Raw genomic sequence first — 5,632 nt, forward strand, 5'->3', positions numbered from 1 at the left:
GGCTAGGTACTTAAACTCTACTGTAGCATTGGGGACTAGGGTGAAATTGGTAATGATGTATCTACGGGGTCTTTAGATCTGGATGATCATTGTCTTTGGAGACACATCCAGCATTTGGAGAGACTTTTCCTAGTTGCTGTAGTTTAAGAATAGTTCACTAGAACATTATTTTTCCATTTGCCAAAAGAAGTGCCCTCAGAGGAGGTAAAGACTCCAGCTAGGCTTAAACAGGTTTTAACAAAGCACTGCCTAGTCACTATTTTGGACATAATAAAGGAAGTCACTAGGGATGCTTCAAATTAAGTAAATTCTCCTTAGCAAGGCAATGAGCATAAGAATAGCAATTTACATGGACATTAGGCATATCAATCTTGGTAATTAGGAAATTGCCAAGAATGTTGAATTATTAGGTATCTAAGAAGCTCATTAAATTTACCGGTGCAATGGAGCAGATCTATTATGAAGAGGATGAATAATAAGGTTAGAATAGGGTGCATGTATGTGCCAGACCTGGTCCCGAAACTTGGGAAAGCTGTTAACATCAGATGTCATCTGCTTGATTTCCTGGTTAGTTTTAATTTTAATTTTCCAGTTGGCTCAGAGGTCGAGTTGAGCTTTTGGAGTCTTCTTTAAATGAGAACATAAATCCAAGAATCAACACCTTAAAGTTTATATTTAGTCTTTTCTATCAAGGCTGCAAAGAATCTTTTAGAAGATGTCGTTTCCAGGAGCCAAAATCACCTGGTTATAGATTGTGATGTTTGTTGCCTTCATCTCCTGGAGCACACTGTGGAAAGATTGTTCTACCAGGATATGGTTTTTATCTGTGGCTCTGATTATTCCTTTGCAACACTGAAGCATGTCTCCTTTAATTAGTTGAATATCAGAAAACAGGGATGTTCAAACACATGGGTCAGCTGGTAATTATTTCAAATGGTGAGAGTGCGTGTTTCCCAAACGGAGCAGCCGTCAGGTTCAAAAGGACCAGAGGAAGTACTTTAATTTTCAAGTCTCCACAAGTTTTGCCTATTGAGTTTTAATAATGTCATTTGTTCTTCCTACCAGTCTAGAGGACTGAGGGTGATAAGTGCAATGAAAATGTTGCAGAATAAGACAAACTTCACGGACTTATTTTATAACATGGCTGGTAAAATGTGTTCCTCAGTCATTATGTAGTTCTGAGTGTATGCCCCAGGTGGGTATAATCTTTTCTAGTGCTATTTTCACAACTGCCAAAGAAGTGGTTTGTCTGCAAAGGAATGCTTCGACCCAATGAGAAAACATGCAAACCATAATGAGCAAGTTTACAAACTGGGGAAGGAGGCAGCTGGATAAAATCCATTTGCCAAAGGTCCTTTAGGCAAGTCAGAATGTTCAGGGACTGTATGGGTGGTCTTTCCTGGATTGTACCTAGGACATACGATACAAGTCAATTGTACCTCTTTGGTGGCCCTAGAGATATATTCCACCAGTATTGTTTCATGAATCTTATGTTTATCAGCTGCCCAGTGGGTCATTTGATGAGTCATTTTTGTCAGGGGTCTTTTCATGGACTCAGATAGGATGGGTTCCTTGTTTGGGCTGTATCATAATTTGATCAGTAGATTGAAACTGCAACTATTGTCAGCCCAATAAAGTTTTTCCTTATAAGGTGCCTTAGACTGAGCATCCTTAATAATGGGTTTTAAGTTTTCCTTTGAGAGGTAATTAATATTGCCTATGAAAGCCTCAGTTTTGACAGATTTTAAGGCAGCAGTCCTTGCTCTTTATCAGCCAAATTGTTGCCTTTAGCTTCTTCTAATTCTGGGCATCCAGGCACTTTGATGATGGCCAAGGCAGATGGAAGTTGGATTGAGTCCAGTAATTCATTAACAAAGAATCCATTCTTAATTTGAGATGTTCCAGAGGTTAGAAATCCTCTCTGTTTCCAGAGCATATTAAAATCATGCATGACCCCAGGATATAACAACTGTCTGTGTAAATGCGTACAGTTTCACCTTTTGCAAAGTACGAGCTCTAGTCAAGGTGCAGAGTTCAGCCTGTTGAGCTGACGTGGCTTTTGTCAGTAGAGCTGCTTTCACTACTAAAGAAGTTGTAATTGCATATCTAGCGCAATATTTCCCTTCATCTTAAATGGGAACCATCAGTGAACCATGAAAGCTCAGCATTCATAATAGTTTTTTCTAAGTCAGCTTTAGGTGTCAGTAGCTGGTCAGTCAAACAGCCATGAGGTGTCTCCTGCGAAGGCAGAGGAAGGACAGTGGCAGAGTTAAGATTATTACAGAGAGAGTGTAACGTGGGGAGAAGGTAGTAACAGGCTTTCTTAAGAGTGAGTTGGCTTGCAGAAAGATGTTGAGTGTGATAGGAACTTAATAAAGCTTCTACTGCCAGAGGAATAGAAATGGTGAAGGGAGAGCCCACGACTATCTCTTCCGTTGGTTTGGGAAGAGCTTCTGTGGCTGAAATGGTTCTGGTGCAAGAAGGAAGTCCTTTGGCTGCTGGGTGTAACTGTGGGCTGTAAAAGCCAAGGTGGAAATACCCACTTCTCAGGAAAAGCAATGTGCTTATTACAAATTCATGTTAGCTGATAAAGCAGCTCACCCAAAGAACTCGATAGGGCTTCAATTTAAAGGAAAGAATACATTTTGTTAGTCCAGTAAGATAATTTTATTAATTATATACATAATACACAATTACCTTGCCCTCATTAAAAATACATAGAAAGATAAGGTCACGTTTACACTTTCCTCTCTCCTCGCTCTTATCAATTTGGTATTTATCTTTCCAGACCATTTTCTACACATTTAAGTACACATATATACCTATAGAAAACACATCCTCTGTTTTGTTTTATGTTGTTGTTCTGTTTTACACACTCTGCTACCTGCTTTTCCATTCGACCACACGTCTAGGGGAGCTAGTCATGTGAGTTCATTTTGATTCTACTTGATTGTTTTAAACTGCCGCAGAGTATTTAATGAAAGGCTGTTTCATAATTTAAGAAGTCATTTTTCCATATGTATATTATTTCTAATTATTTGCTTTTATACATCATTATGCCTTAAACATCCTTGGACACACCTCCCGGTACATGTGCACAAGATTTGTTTTAGGATAGATGATGAGATGTGTTATTTCTGGGTCATTGAGCTTTCAGAGTGTTGCCAGGGTCTGCTCAAATTGCCCTTCAAAAGTGGCTAGTTTACCTCCTAACGAGACTGTGTGAGAGTTCTCATTTCCCCACGCCCTTGATGGTACATTCTTGCAAGTCCTGAAGCTCTATTTCTTCACTAAAATTCTTCTAGTCACAATTTTTTTTACTACTTTGTACTGAATGCCGCCCATTGAGGTTTAATGAGTCTTTTAATGAACTCTGGTGAAGCCAGTGGAGCATCCATTTAATTCACAAGTACTCCTTTCTTTTGGCCTTTAAATATGATTTATAAGCAGTATTGATTTGCACTCAGAGGGAGACATCTAACACATGCTTCTGATGAGAGAAGAGAAAATAACTCGTTCAAAATTCTAGGCATGGGCTGACAGGTCAAGGGCTTATGTAAGAAAAGATGTTTACAAGAAGGGCAAGTGTTTGCATTTCTGTCAATATTTTCACATGTTCTGCATTACCACGCTTTGTGGCGACAAACTCTTCTTCCCTGGTTTCTGAAGTTTCCAGTGCCAGTGTTTGCCCCTGAGCACACAGACTTTCCACAATCAGAGGAATGGTTCAAACAACTTCATTAAGCTGGTATTCACTGGGGGTGTGGGGCTTTGCATTTTAATTTAATCTTTATAACTCTCCCGCTCATTCTTATGTTATTGTAGTTTCTTTACAGAATAGAAAACTGAGGTTCAGAAGTTAAATAACTCACCTAATGTGAGACCAAGAGGGAAACCCAGGCCTGCTGGGCTCTAAGTCTTTGCCATCTGCTTCGATGCAGAGGAAGTTAAACAGAAATTCAGACAATAGTGATATGGAACAACAGAGATGGTAGACAGACTGTACCAGTGACAAATACGGGAAGCATAAGAGAGTTAATCATGACACAAATTCATGTCATGTAGATAGTTTTGCAGTTTACAAAAAGTTACATGTGTAGTATAACATAGCGGTCAAGAGCATATACTCAGGAGCCAGATGGCCTGGCTTCAAGTCCAGGCTCTGCTACTTAACCAGCTACGTGACTCTGGGAAAATTACTTAACTTCTTTGTGCCTCAGTTTTCTCATCTGTAAAGTAGGGATTAAAAATAGTACTTATTTCATTGGGTTGTTGTTATGACTAAATGAGATAGGGTTTATAAAGCAGTTAGAATAGTGCTAAGCATGCAGTAAACACCATAAAAGTTTGTCATTATTTTCTTTACTATTATATTTGCTTTTCATTGTTGTTATTCCCATTTTAGGTGAGGGAAAGGAAACTAGGGAGGTTAAGCAACTAACTCAAGATCATGGAGTCAGTCAGTGATAGACCTGGACCAGAACCTGGGTCTCTGCCATCCTGTCCAGGGGTTTCCACTCCTGGTGCTGTTTCCCACCTTAACTAAATACAAGCAGTGGGGTCATCACAGGCCTTGGAATGTCTGGGCAAGAAAAGGCGGGGCTGGGCACAATTCATGCTTGTTCTTCCTCCGAATCAAAGAAGGAGCTGTGGATAAAGAATTTCAGGAACTTCGGTGTAGCGTACGAAACATTCCACAACAATTCAGTCCAATTTTGTTTCATGAACTTTTACTAGCATGTGAATCTATCTTTCCTGTCTACTTCTCTTCCCTTCCAACCCAGCCCCGGTCATCACCATCACCATCACCATCACCTGCCTTTGGACATCTACAGGTGCCTTCTATCTGGCATCCCCCTTTTCATCCATTTTCCCCTCTATAACCAAAGACATTTATAAATATAAATCTGATCATGTCAATTCTGTTATTAAAAGCTTTCAATGGCTCCCCATGGCTCTAAGAACTTGAGCTACAACCCTGATTTGACCTATAAAATGGGGCCCATTGAGCCTTCCTTCTACTTCGGCTCAAGCCCTTTGCTCCTGTCAGATTGCACTTCTTTCAGGTCCTCAAAACTGAGCTCTGGTGTTGGATACACAATCCTCTTTGCTCTGAACTTTCTTAGTCTGGCCAAGACCTACTCGTCCTTCAAGCTTCTACTTAGAACTCAGCTCTCTAGGAAGGCTTTTTTGCATTTTTCGCTCTACTTTTCCTTACAGCACCCTGTACATCCTCCTCGAAAGCATCTGTCATGCAGTATTATTGTAATTGCTGTGTCTTTGACTGTAAGTCCCACTGGAACCTGGGCTTCCTGAGAGCTACTGCCATGTCTCTTTGGTTCAGTGTGACACTTGGCACCTAGCACAGGACCTGAAATGAGAGTTATTTACACATCGAAGGCAAATCCAGATGCTAATTGAAACTGAGGGAGTGGAGGCTATTGCTAAAGAGGAACTTGTAAGTGGAGTGAGAAAATAGGATTATCAAGGGCAGACACTCAGCAACATTCCCAGAGATGGTGACGGGGATTGCTTAGAGCGCCAAGAAGAGGAGACAGTGGCATCACTATGGGAAGAGAGAGAATTAAGAAAGAGGAGCAGAGATGAGGGAGACGAGGAGATTACTGCAGGA

At 40.5% G+C, this 5,632-nt stretch overlaps 1 long non-coding RNA gene across 1 annotated transcript in view; it reads right to left on the minus strand.

Moving 5' to 3' along the window:
* Positions 1 to 659: 659 nt before the first annotated feature.
* LOC111738176 overlaps positions 660 to 5,632 on the minus strand; it is a 7,993-nt gene continuing 3,020 nt past the window's right edge. The window contains exon 3 of the long non-coding RNA XR_002779719.1: positions 660 to 2,238. This is a non-coding gene — a long non-coding RNA (uncharacterized LOC111738176). The remainder of the gene's footprint in view (positions 2,239 to 5,632) is intronic.

The sequence above is a fragment of the Pteropus vampyrus genome, unplaced genomic scaffold (assembly GCF_000151845.1).
Source record: "Pteropus vampyrus isolate Shadow unplaced genomic scaffold, Pvam_2.0 Scaffold36, whole genome shotgun sequence".
NCBI lineage: Eukaryota > Metazoa > Chordata > Mammalia > Chiroptera > Pteropodidae > Pteropus > Pteropus vampyrus.